The following is a 13,538-nucleotide window of genomic DNA, read 5'->3' on the forward strand; positions in this document are numbered from 1 at the left end:
TCTCTGCCCTGACAGAGGTTTGCCCTGCTGTAGGAACCTCTGGCAGACGTAGGTTTAGTAAAATGGTTTGAGGACAAAGCTCTTCACCCTGCTCTCACTGTTTATGGGGCACATTACTCACACTTCCCTCTGCTGTATCTGTCCACAGATAATAAGTCCATTAGTCAGCAGACCAACTAAGCGGAGCCAGCTGAGCCTCTGCTGTGAGTCCGACCAACAACACAAGGCTTCGTTACAGAGGAAGGGAACGATGTGCTATGTTAGTAAAAAAATAAGTTAGGATTTTAGTTTAGTATACTGAGAGAGAAAAATGGTTTTTAAGTCCCGTCGGTCTGCTGTCCAGTTAACATCCTGCAGAAATTCAGCCTGCCCATTAGAAGTGCAAAAACTATACATTTTACTTAGTATAGCTTTTCCAGTAGTTTGTGGCCCTTACTGAGGAAACTGTGATACTTTACTGCATCTGAACTGTACAACACAGTCTCCTCTGGTGGTTGCTGCACTGTCATTAGGCCTGTCGCGATAAGCAATAAGTCAATTAATTGAACGATAAGAAAATAAGAGCACGATAAGTTTGCCGGCCGCGATAATTTTTATTAGTCCCCCCTTTACCATAGACTGTGTATGACAATAGGTTTCACTATGGAGTATTTCGACTAAACGCTCTGGTTTGTTGCGGAGTGATCTCTCTGGTGTCATACTTGACAGCAGCATGTTGCAGCACGAGCCGGTAAGCCGCATTTGTTTTGCAGGGCTGCCAACACGCAATGGCCGTGAGACTTGCGCATTTAAGTGGCTTCTCACGCTCTCGCGCTAAACCTCCGATTCTCATGCTAAAATATGTAAATAAGTCGAATGGAGAAATAATAGATGCAAGCACCTCCTCTTTTATCATTTCGCTGCTCCCCACATGTAAGCAGAACACACACATTCTAGCTTACGACGTCAGTACAAAGCCCCCACTTCCTGGTCTACCGTAATAACCCCTGTAATCCGCAGGCACATTACGCAAATAGAGTCAGCCTATATACTAGCGTATTTGACAAAATACACATTAAGAGCAATGCCGGCTAATCGAGAGGTTTGGGAGGATTCCCAGTGGGCCGCATTACTTTTGGGCCGGTGTCCCGGCGTATGTGAAAAAGGCGCTTTTATTTATTTAGTTTATTGACCTTTACAAAAGGGGTACTTGCATTATTATGGCATATGTCATTATATTAGTTGAGAATGGTCTCAAAATGACACATTAGCGCTTTGCGCAATATTATCGTTTATCGCGATAATTTCTGAGAAAATTTATCCTACAGCTAAATTTGTTATCGTGACAGGCCTAACTGTCATACGTCTGCTTTACAAAACTCATGGAGTGGGGGAGGTGCAAACCCATGACATACCTTCAAAATAAGACAGGCATCTAAAAGGTGTAAAAGATTATTAAAATTAAGTAAATGTTTACAATATGGCAGATATGGAAACTGATGGCTGATTGATCCAGTGCTTTCAGTGTGTTCACGAAGGCTCTCTGATGGTTTCAGAGTTGTCCTGCTTGAGACCAACTTGTAAAATGGTAGGGTATGTGGGAAAAGATCATGGCGTGCATGAAGACGTTTGCTGCCTCTACTGTTAAATATCTTGTGGGCCAGAAGTGGTCCTGATATAAGAAGCCTTTCTGATAGCAACTTTCTTGTGGACCACATGTGGTGGTCATGTGGAGAGTTTTGGAAGCCGTAAGTCAAGGCCAAATTTGGGCCAAACATCCAGATAATCAGCCGTTTGGAGACAGTTTCCAGTCCAGGTTCTAGTTGTGGTTGTTTCTGAATGAATCAGAAACATGGACTCATATTTTCTCTCAGATATTTCCATGTCCAGGAAGGTGTTTTCCTCATGGTTATTGATTTCTCCATCTGTTTCCTGCTCCCACCGTCAGACAGAGCAGCTTGTAGAGTTCCAGCTGGATTAAACCTGCAGAACCACGTGTGTGTGTGTGTGTGTGTGTGTGTGTGTGTGTGTGTGTGTGTGTGTGTGTGTGTGTGTGTGTGTGTGTGTGTGTGTGTGTGTGTGTGTGCGTGTGTGTGCGTGTGTGTGCTGTGGCTGCAGCCTGACGTGTCCTTGTTTGAGTAAACCCTCTGAGCAGGAGATAAATCTCTGCCTCCTCTTAAACAGGCTGGAATTTTATTGCTACACTCTCCTTTGTCTGTCTGATGGATTATGGTGGTGAATTTATGCACACTTGACTTATAAATCTTGATCAGGTGCTCTTAAGCATCATGAATCACGACTTACGTCCTGATCTGTGCCTGACTGTGGAACGGCTGCAGGGATGAGGAGAAAAGCTGCAGAACATTTTGGGATATTAAGCATGTTATAGCATCTATTTACTCAAGCTCAATAAATCATGTTGAGTGATAATTACAGGAGTTTCTGAGGCCATCAGCACTGTTATTGTATTATTTCTGCTTGCACATCAAATAAAGCTCCTGTGTTTTTCATTCCACCTTCCCTGCCTCCAGTGAGCCTTGAAACGAGGTTCTACACCTCCGAGGCCGTGAACGCAGCTAAATGGATCGCTCTCTGAGGCTGACATCTGTATTTGAACTGGCCTGGAGCCCGGCACTAGGCCTCCATCCTGGAACCAAAGACAAAGTGGAGGTGTAGTCAAAGCTGCTTCAGCAAAAACCAGCCGCGTGCTGGTTTGGTTTGGTGTGCGAGTCGTGTTCACGTTCATGTTTGCCTGCACGTTCTGTAGATGAAACAGGATCTGTTGTTTACAGCGGGAACATACTACGAGGTGCTCACCGCTTGGATGTTTGGATGTGACTGGAGGGGAAAATGCTCGCGGCTCTGGAGGAAACTTTCTGAGCTGGAGTGCTTAGCGAGAACATGGAAAAAAGTAGTTTGCAGTGGAGGAAAAGTCCCCTCTGAAGGCTTTATTTAAGATCTCAGTGTTATTTCTGTAAATCCTGCCAGAGCAAAAGAGACGGCAGCAGAACTCAAAGCTTCCCCCAAAACAAGATGAAGACTTTTCTTTTAATAAGAACTTAGATTGTTTAAATCAGTGAGGACGTAAAGCGGAGGTTCAGCTCTGGTGCTCTAAGACCACAATCCTGCAGGTTTTCCATTATTTCCTTCTCCAACACACATGAATCAAATTAATGAGTTATTAACAAACTTCATAGGTGGTTGGATCCATTTAATTTGAGTCAGGTGTGTTGGAGCAGGGAAACATTAAAAACCTGCAGGTCAGCAGCCGTCGAGGACACACTTTGGACACCCCTGAGATACAGTGTCCTATCCATTAAAGTTATCAACAAGCAAACGTGGTGACATGTGAGTTATGATGGATTTTTTTTTTCCTTGTATTGTTTTTTAATTTGTTTGTTTATTTAATTGTCTGTGTTTTCATTGTTAGTTATTTTTTGTTGGTTTTATTGTCCGTATTGTCTAGCAGGGTCCTTTAAACTAAGCCAAATGTATCCCAAGAGACAATGATGAAATCTTGAGCCTTATTAAAGGCTCCAAGCATGTTGTTGGGATTTATGATGATCTTTAACGGATATTTTCTGTCCTGTGGTACAAGCAGCTGAATGTCTGAGCATGAAGGGTCACATCATGAAACCATCTGAAGTCTGATGCAGAATCCAGCCGTGAGTGATTTGTCTCTGCTTCTGTCTGTAATATTCAGTCTGCTCACCGTTATCTGGTAAACCTGTTCAGTTGTTTGTCAGCCAATCACATCTAATCATGTAGACAGGATCAAGACGACTTCCTGAAGTTCAAACTGAGTATCAGAACGAGGAAGAGATGCACAGATACCGCATTTTTCAAAGTACAAGTACTTGTACTGTGAGTACTTGCCGATGCCGAGTACCGGTTTGAGTACTAACAAGCCCCATTACAGTGCACTGGTAAGGAGCAGGGACCAGGAAGTCAGAGGCAACAGCTGAGTGGTTTGTTGTGTGTCATCCTGCAGCTTCCTCTGAATGTAAACTGCCAGAATCTTCATCAATAAGGAGGATAAAGTGGGTTTTGGTGGATTCAGTTCACTTTGTTGACGAAGGTGCCTACAAGCTTTATTTAAATAATCATTCAGTTAATTTTAAAGATTAATTTCTTTACATTAACACGTTCAGCGTGGACGATACTAGCCCGTTATCTCTTTGGTATCACGCCCCTCCTCCACCCCCAGTTTAGAGTGTAGGATTTATTCTTAGCTAAGAACAAAGATACAAAGATTTTCATGAATGCTACAAGCTTAGTGAAAAGTTCGTAAGTAGGATTAAAGAACAAATGTTTTTCATAAGAGCGGTTGGTGAATGAGGCCCATGCACCAGAGTCCCAGACTGGAGTCCCTGTCAGCTGACCGGTCCACCTGTTGCTACTGGCTCAGAACCAGTTTACCTCAACTCCCACCAGGCTCATGCTTTTGGTTCAGAACAGGTTTCAGTTTTACCAAAGACCATGACTCCGCACTGCCATCGTTCAGCATTTCACCTTCTAGAGCCTTCTAGAGTTCAGACGTCAGGCTTTTCTGAGGCCACTGTGGAAAATGAAGCCCCACAGAGACGAGCCGTTTCTCCACGTCTCTCAACATGTTTCTCAAATGTTCCACATTCCTTTGACGCAGCGCCACGACCTCGCCTGTACGCGTCACAGCAGAGCAGCAACACTGGCCCAGAGACGGTGTGCAAATATTATTCCTGCTCCTTTCTGGTCCTTGAACTACCCACAGATTCCTGACTGCTTATTTATGTGGAGACGAAGTCGTGTTGATGACCGTGTCCTCCGGCTGCGTTGGGTTATTTGTAGGGCTGCACACTGTGCAGCCGAACCGACCGTGTTGTCCATCAACGCCACACATGAGGTAACCAGATGTTGGAGGAGCAGGACGTCCTGGAGCTGAAGCTCCTTCTGGCTTCTGGATTTCATGCACAGTGAATTAACTGATCAGCAGTTGTCAAACTTTCCATGACTTACATTAAAGTGTGTTTTCTTTTAGGTTTGAAAGAGCAGATTTCTTCCAGATAATCCACAGTTGACAGGCTGAGACCCTGACCTGAGGACTGCAGTCTGGCTGTGAACCTGTTCGGTGTAAAAAACAAAAAAAACACTGGACTGCTTTAGTTTAGTTTGTGTTTTTATTAAAACAAATTTAATTGACTGTTTCCTGACGTTTAAATGAAATATGATCATGTGGTCGATGCACCTCAGTAAAGACACAACAGCAGCTTTAATTTCTGCCTTTTTTTACTCAGCCCAGTCCAGCAGCTGCTTTCAGAACCTGCAGCGATCCACGTAAACGTAACCCTGAAATACTGTAAGAACTTTAAACCTCCACCGATCTATTTGAAGTGTCTAAGCTTTACTCACTATAATAAATGTGAGATTAATCCTGAATAAAAGTTTTAGAAAGTCAGAAGTTTTTATTTTACTGGTTTTTGGAGAAAAAACTTCTGCTATCACACAGTGTCATGTCCTGTTTGTTAAAATATATAAAACCTAAAAGCCAGAATAATCTCTATATACCTTTTTGGTATCGGGCAGCAGGACGATGGTGAGCAGACCCAGCGGGCACCGGGTGCTGCATGGAGGGCAGGCACCCCACAGGCCCAAGGGCCTCCCTTATTTTCAAACTGTTGGAAGTAAAAATATTATTAGTCCTTACTGGAAGGAGCATCTTCCTGCTCTGAAACCATCTCCCCCAGGTCAGTATCAGCCTCCTCATCATGGAAGACCATGTGCATAAACCTGCTGCCATCATTTCATTTACTAAAATGGCAAAAAAGATAGATACATTTTTATAACGTTATGAACCTACACCACCTCCACCCATCCAATCACAGCTGATTCAGAGGTAAATACATATTTTTTAATATCACAGGTGCAGATCTTGTGTCTGTATCAAGGTCTCTGACCTCTGGATGACTTCTGTTCCTTATGCACATCATACACGATGACTCCTGTGTTATTTTACTATTTCACTGTTTTAGAAAATCCCCCACAAACCTTCAAAGATCAGCCGGGTCTCTGCCAGAGTCTGGGCTAATGTGGTGGGAATCCAGAGTCAACTCTGCCCCATACAAGATAGAAACAATAACGATTTGTAGAGTTTCACAGGTTCAAGAATCCCCAAAGCAACCGTTTCCTTCCACCGGCCCAGCAGTGGTAGATCTCAAATCCATCAGACGTGGGTTCCACTTGACCCGAAACAATTTCAGTCTGTAACAGTTTGTACCACCTTTTAGACTAAAATAATGTTGCTTAAGGTTGTAACATTTACTGCTATTAAATATTAAAATGGGTCAAGTTTGGCCCTAAAAGTACATAAGGGTTAAATATGGACCCAATTTCATCTGATTAACCCTTCAAACAGGTTCTGACTGTGTGGCGGAGCTGAAAGTAGCTGAGCTGAGAGCTCAGATTACAACACACCAAACCGACTGCAGGTGGACCACAGCTGCTCCTGATCCGTCTTTCAGGAAGAAATTCGTCATCAGTCCTGTGTAGGGACAGGAACGTTGCAGCAACGCAGCGACCAGCAGGGGGCGGCAGACTGGTTCTCATCATAGTTCCACATCTTCGAACCACCACATAACCCACATTAAGATCTGCTGGTTTTATGGGTCTTGTTATCCAGATGTTTACGGCTTTATTTTCACATCTACAACTTCCTGTTTTCTACTTGGGAGTAAAGTGGGAGCTTCAAATTTTCATTTTTCCAGTGGAGGAAACAAGTGATTAAATGAAATTCCAACAAGGAATCAAATTTCCATTCACCCATTTCCACCTCCTATCAATCTTTATCGCCTTGAAGAATGTTTGCCATTGACTAAGTTCCTTCTGAATAAGGGGGTTGACGCCCCCTGGCGGCTCATTGGGGAACTGCTACTGGATGCCAGGAGGTTCTCAGAAAATTAGAGGGAAGTTAAGAAAAATAAATGAAAACAGGTCCACAAGGCCCCCGAAAACAGACCAAATTACACATAAACGATGCATTTTGTCTGCCTGCACATCTGTCCTCTGCCTCAAGCATAAATGGTTCTTTAGGAGTGAGAGACATTGAGACTTTTTAGATACTCTCTCTGGAAGAAGAAAGCAACTGGAGCCAGGCCTGTGAGGGTGGCAGGTGCTGTGAACCAAAGGGCCACATACCTCACCCCAAAAGACTCACCAAACTGGCCAGAAGTCAGCTTCAGCGTGGATTTTACTACAAAGGTTTGGCTCCAAATCAATGAATCTGCTAGCCATCATCACTGATGGGTAGATGTCTAACTTGGTTACTGTGGTGATAAATTAAATCTGGGGTGAGTAATGAGACTTCAGTTTCTGGCTGCACGTAAACACAGCTAATGGCTCTATGATGCGTATGAAATAGCATGGATGGGAAATGTAGTGATTTGCTTTATTCAGCACATGGTCACGTTGATACCCAGCAAACGGAATTTTCACCTGTGTTTGGCCAGTAATTCAAAGCCTTGGTGTGAACACTGAATAGAACCCATCAGATTATAATCTGAACAAAGATGCTGACAAACACACAGATTATTAATAACAGCAGTGAGTAAAAAAAAACCCTGAAGTCCATCTCTTCCATCACCAGGAGCGGTGGTGTGTAGCTCTGTGGGGTAAACTGTGATTGACAGCCACCCTTTAGGTACGTTTTCCAGGCATTTCTATCCCGTCCAGGAGGTTTACAATCCACCCACTAAATGTAGTTTTATTCAGAGACTCTACCTGGTAAATCCACAATGATCCATGATAACAGCATTATTTATCACATTTCATCATGTGGAAACTGGTTGATCAGGCCGTCCAGAACCAGACCCGTTTGGACTCACGTCCTCCGAGGATGCTCAGATGTCAGCAAACGGAATAAAATCTGTTTCCATCTGACCTGCATTCATGATGTTCTGACCTCTGACTGAAGAGAAAGCTCACCCTGACACCTGGAAGACATGAAAGCCCGGTTCTGAAGTCCACACTTCACTTTCCTCTCTGCAGATAAATAATAGATGAGGGCAGGAAACCCTCTGCTTTCATTCTGCTGTCTGAGAGGTTCTACACTTCAGAGGGAGCAGAGATGGTCCTTCTGGTTCTTGTCCACCTCGGGAGGTGTCCCTCCTCCACATGGAGGTGGTTGTGGGGGGCAGGAGGTGAAGAGAAGCTGGTGGTACCAGTGGAGCAGGTTTTTCTACAGCTTCTGCTCTGGTTTCTTTAACTTTGCTGGAGATGATCCAAAACAACCACCGTCATTCAGTTTTTATGGTTCTTGTTCTTTATTTACTCCCTCTGGGTCAGTTCAGGGTCAAAATAATTTTTGTAGTTGTCCAAGAGTTTGAAAAGCTTAAATAAATGACTTATCATGTAACAGAGTGATTCTCTGAAGACCCACTGATTTCCACATGTGGATTTAGACCCTTTTAGAGGAATTTAGATCAATTTCACCTCAATAAAACTCAAACTGACAAAGTTTCTATGATCGGATGAATGAGATGGAGGATTTAACTTGTTCTGTCCATCATCATGGCAGCAGAGTGGTGGTCTGGCTGCTGTGTTGGGAAATGAAGCTTGTGAGAAAAAGGTTCTTCTTCTTAAATTTTTTATTTATCTTTGCTGAATTACAAATTACTGCTGAACCTGATGGGGGAAGAACAGAAGGAACGAGAGTGAAAACAAGGAAATAAAGACATATTCTAATCCGGGCAAACACCAGAAGTAGACCCTTCGCCTTTACTGAGGATGAAAGTAGAACAGATGAAAATTATTCAAAATGCCAAGAAAATCTTATAATTTAAATAATTACAATCTTATAATTCTTAATTAATCATTTAACTAATTTGAATTTTATTTACTGTTCTTATTTAACACCAAAGCATTGTTTTATGATTAAATAATCTCCCTCACCAAACGGTAACTTATGTAGTTTGAATCACACTGGAACTTTTTTCCACATTAGTGGGAATGTCCACCAGTTAAAGATTTCTGGGAACAAATAAATCGACTCTCTGAAGCATTTGGACAAGAACTTAACTGTTCTCCAAACATTATGCTGTGGAATGATGACTCAGGGCAGAACTTTAACCTTAACAAAGATTTATGGTTTACATCATGTATTGTATAAGAAAATGTTGGCTGTCAGATGGCAACCACCTCAAACACTCTCAATACAACAATGGTTATGTTCATTATTAGAGGTGTTATCTTAGCTCTCTGTGGCCAGAATGAATGGGGCAGGCCAGGTTGTCCTTAAGGCCAGGAAGGAGACACTCAGCGTAGCTAAAACTATAATTTAATTATTGTTTAGGTCTGGCTATGTGTAGATTAATTGAATGTCCAGCGTGAAATGACTTATAATTATTATGTTCTGTGGGGGTGGTATTGGTTGGGGATAAGGAACCAGAAAATTTGCAGGTGCTTTGTATTTCTGTTTTTCTGTTGTGTTACTGCTTTAGTTACTATCCATAAAATATTTAATTAGTATGACTGCAACAGAATGGGATTGAAAGAAGTGTCTTGTGTAGCATGTGTTGATGTACACCTGCTTTCTTTGTGGTAATAAAAAAAAGGAAATCTGGAAGAACTAGTGCATAAGAAAAAAAAAGCGATTGAAAAGCGTCTGTCTGTGTGACACTAAGGGCTGCAGTGGTTGATGTTGTTTGTCCGATGATAGGGGTGTGTTCTGTTGGGTTGAAACACCAGCCAATCACAGAACAGAGGAGAAATGACATGATGTAATGGCAGAGGAAACACTGGATGAATCGGTCACTAAATTCTAGTATTAATTTTGGCAACCAGCTAAACGTGATGCAACAGGTAACGTTTCTTATGCTAGTTCATGCTAACGCAGTAGGTAACGTTTGTTATGCTAGTTCATGCTAACACAGCAGGTAACGTTTCGTATGCTAGTTCATGCTGACGCAACAGTCAACATTTGTTATGCTAGTTCATGCTAACTCAACAGGTAACGTTTGTTATGCTAGTTCATGCTGACGCAACAGTCAACATTTGTTATGCTAGTTAATGCTAACTCAACAGGTAACGTTTCTTATGCTAGTTCATGCTAACGCAGCAGGTAACGTTTCTTATGCTAGTTCATGCTAACGCAGTAGGTAACGTTTGTTATGCTAGTTCATGCTAACGCAGCAGGTAACGTTTCTTATGCTAGTTCATGCTAACGCAATAGGTAACGTTTATTATGCTAGTTCATGCTAACACAGCAGGTAACGTTTCGTATGCTAGTTCATGCTGACGCAACAGTCAACATTTGTTATGCTAGTTAATGCTAACTCAACAGGTAACGTTTCTTATGCTAGTTCATGCTGACGCAACAGTCAACATTTGTTATGCTAGTTAATGCTAACTCAACAGGTAATGTTTGTTATGCTAGTTCATGCTAACGCAGCAGGTAACGTTTCTTATGCTAGTTCATGCTAACGCAATAGGTAACGTTTATTATGCTAGTTCATGCTAACACAGCAGGTAACGTTTCGTATGCTAGTTCATGCTGACGCAACAGTCAACATTTGTTATGCTAGTTCATGCTAACGCAGTAGGTAACGTTTGTTATGCTAGTTCATGCTAACGCAGCAGGTAACGTTTCTTATGCTAGTTCATGCTAACGTAGTAGGTAACGTTTGTTATGCTAGTTCATGCTAACACAGCAGGTAACGTTTCGTATGCTAGTTCATGCTGATGCAACAGTCAACATTTGTTATGCTAGTTAATGCTAACTCAACAGGTAACGTTTGTTATGCTAGTTCATGCTGACGCAACAGTCAACATTTGTTATGCTAGTTAATGCTAACTCAACAGGTAATGTTTGTTATGCTAGTTCATGCTAACGCAGCAGGTAACATTTGTTATGCTAGTTCATGCTAACGCAGCAGGTAATGTTTCTTATGCTAGTTCATGCTAATGCAACAGGTAACGTTTGTTATGCTAGTTAATGCTAACGCAGCAGGTAACGTTTCTTATGCTAGTTCATGCTAACGCAACAGGTAACGTTTGTTATGCTAGTTCATGCTAATGCAGCAGGTAATGTTTGTTATGCTAGTTAATGCTAACTCAACAGGTAATGTTTGTCATGCTAGTTCATGCTAATGCAGCAGGTAACATTTCGTATGCTAGTTCATGCTAACGCAACAGTCAACGTTTGTTATGCTAGTTAATGCTAACTCAGCAGGTAACGTTTGTTATGCTAGTTCACGCTAAAGCAGCAGGTAAAATTTGTTGTGCTAGCTCATGCTAATGCAACAGATAATGTTTGTTCTTCAAGTTAAAGCTAGCACAACAGGTAATGCTAGTTGAAGCTAATGCAACAGGTAACGTTTGTTATGCCAATTAATGCTAACTTAATAGGTAACGTTTTTTATGCTAATTCATGCTAATGCAACAGGTAATGTTTGTTACGCTAGTTAATGCTAACTCAACGGGTGACAGTTGTTATGCTAGTTAATAATAATGTATCAGGAAGCATTTGTTAGACTAGTTAATGCTAACAGCACAGGTAATATTTGTTACGCTAGTTAATGCTAACTCAACGGGTGACAGTTGTTATGCTAGTTAATAATAATGTATCAGGAAGCATTTGCTAGACTAGTTAATGCTAACAGCACAGGTAACATTTGTTACGCTAGTTAATGCTAACTCAACGGGTGACAGTTGTTATGCTAGTTAATAATAATGTATCAGGAAGCATTTGCTAGACTAGTTAATGCTAACAGCACAGGTAACATTTGTTACGCTAGTTAATGCTAACTTAATGGGTGACAGTTGTAATGCTAATGTCCCACCCATTCTTAGAATATCCTGTCCACGTTGGTGGTGGATGTTGAGAAGAGGCTTAGGAGAGTTTTTAGGGACAGATGTCATCATCTGCAATTTAATGTCAGACTTTTATTTCATGTCATTTATAAAAAAATCATTAGTCTTGAAGTAATTCAACATTTAACGTGTGTGCTGTGTGACTGATGTGATGATTTTTCTTTTGCTTGTTTAGATTTTCTATCTGCTCTAAATTACATGATATTGCAAATAAAGGTCTTAATAAGCGGAAAAACAAAACAAAAACCCTCATATTCCAGAGACGTCTGAGGGCCATTTTTATGTTCCTTCCAACATCAAAATCCAACTTAAATCCTGGTCTCCGTCTTTGCTTTCACTATGTCCAATCAGGAGCAGATTGACCCACAAGTGTTTTATTATTAATAATAAGATTATTATTATTGATGATAATAATAATAATAATAATAATAATGATGATGATGATGATGATGATGATGATAATAAATAATAATAATAATAGTTGTTATTTATTAGGTTATTTCTTTGGGCAAATAAATAATTTGGTAAGGGATGTGTGTGTCACAATTTTCCTTTCTTAAACTGAGTTGTTCAGATTTAACTTTTCTATTTACTCCACCATCTCCACCAGCAGGACATAAAATTGTTTTTTTTTTTTTTTAATCTGAGGAAAACAGACTCAGTGTACAGATGATTCTTAGTCAGCAGATGTTAAATGAAACATGAACAGAGGGGAAGGGAACAGGAAGTCTGACCTTGGTTCCTACAACCTTCTTCATGCCGCCCACCGGCCTCCTGAGTTTGTTTCAACATCATTTACACCTCCCCTGAGGAAGCTGCTGCACAGAACAATATGTCACCTCCTTCTAACAGATGGCCTATGTGCAGATCTTTCAGGGACGTCCTCACTTACAAAACACAAGTAGGACGCAGGAATAATGAGAATCAGAGATCAGTCAGAAGGCAACAAGCTGCAGCCATGGAAGGAATCAGTCACACATCATATATATATATATATATATATATATATATATATATATATATATATATATATATATATATATATATATATATTAGTGCTGGGCAACGATTAAAATTTTTTAAATTTGACATGCTGCGATTAATTGCATCGTTACGCACAAAATGTCTCTTTCCTTTAAAAAAAGGCCTACAGCTATAAAAAGAAAATGCAGTAAGTTTTGGTTTACAAACACGACATCAGGGGTCTCCAACCTGCAACTCTGGACCTTCCACAATGTCTCTAAATACGTGGCTAAAATATTTTTTTTAAATCTATCTTTCTTGTCATTAGGTTGGAAACCATGGACTTTTTTTCCTTTCTTTTACATCATTTTCCACAAATATCTACATTACTTAGCAGAAAGTCTGTTTATCCTCTTTTTTTTTAATAAAGGTTTTATGTTTTTCTTTATTTTAAAACCTTAAAAATGGAAATAAAAATGTGGTTCTTCAAAAATAACAAACATCCTATGGTGGCTCTTCATTAAAAATATATATTAACTTCCCTTTTTGAAAAGTCTGGTAACATTTGCGTCTCTAAAGGAGTTTTATTTAGCTGGCTGAGGGAAAAATGGCTCTTTGGATTGGAAAGGCTGCAGACCCCTGCACTAAACACATAAACAGGTTTAGCAGCAGTTTTCTCTTTAAACAGCAACAGTTAAAATATTTCTTCATGTATAAAACCACATATTTATGAGAAAGGATGAAATGTTCAGGAT

The sequence above is a fragment of the Melanotaenia boesemani genome, chromosome 20 (assembly GCF_017639745.1).
Source record: "Melanotaenia boesemani isolate fMelBoe1 chromosome 20, fMelBoe1.pri, whole genome shotgun sequence".
In the NCBI taxonomy this organism is placed as follows: domain Eukaryota; kingdom Metazoa; phylum Chordata; class Actinopteri; order Atheriniformes; family Melanotaeniidae; genus Melanotaenia; species Melanotaenia boesemani.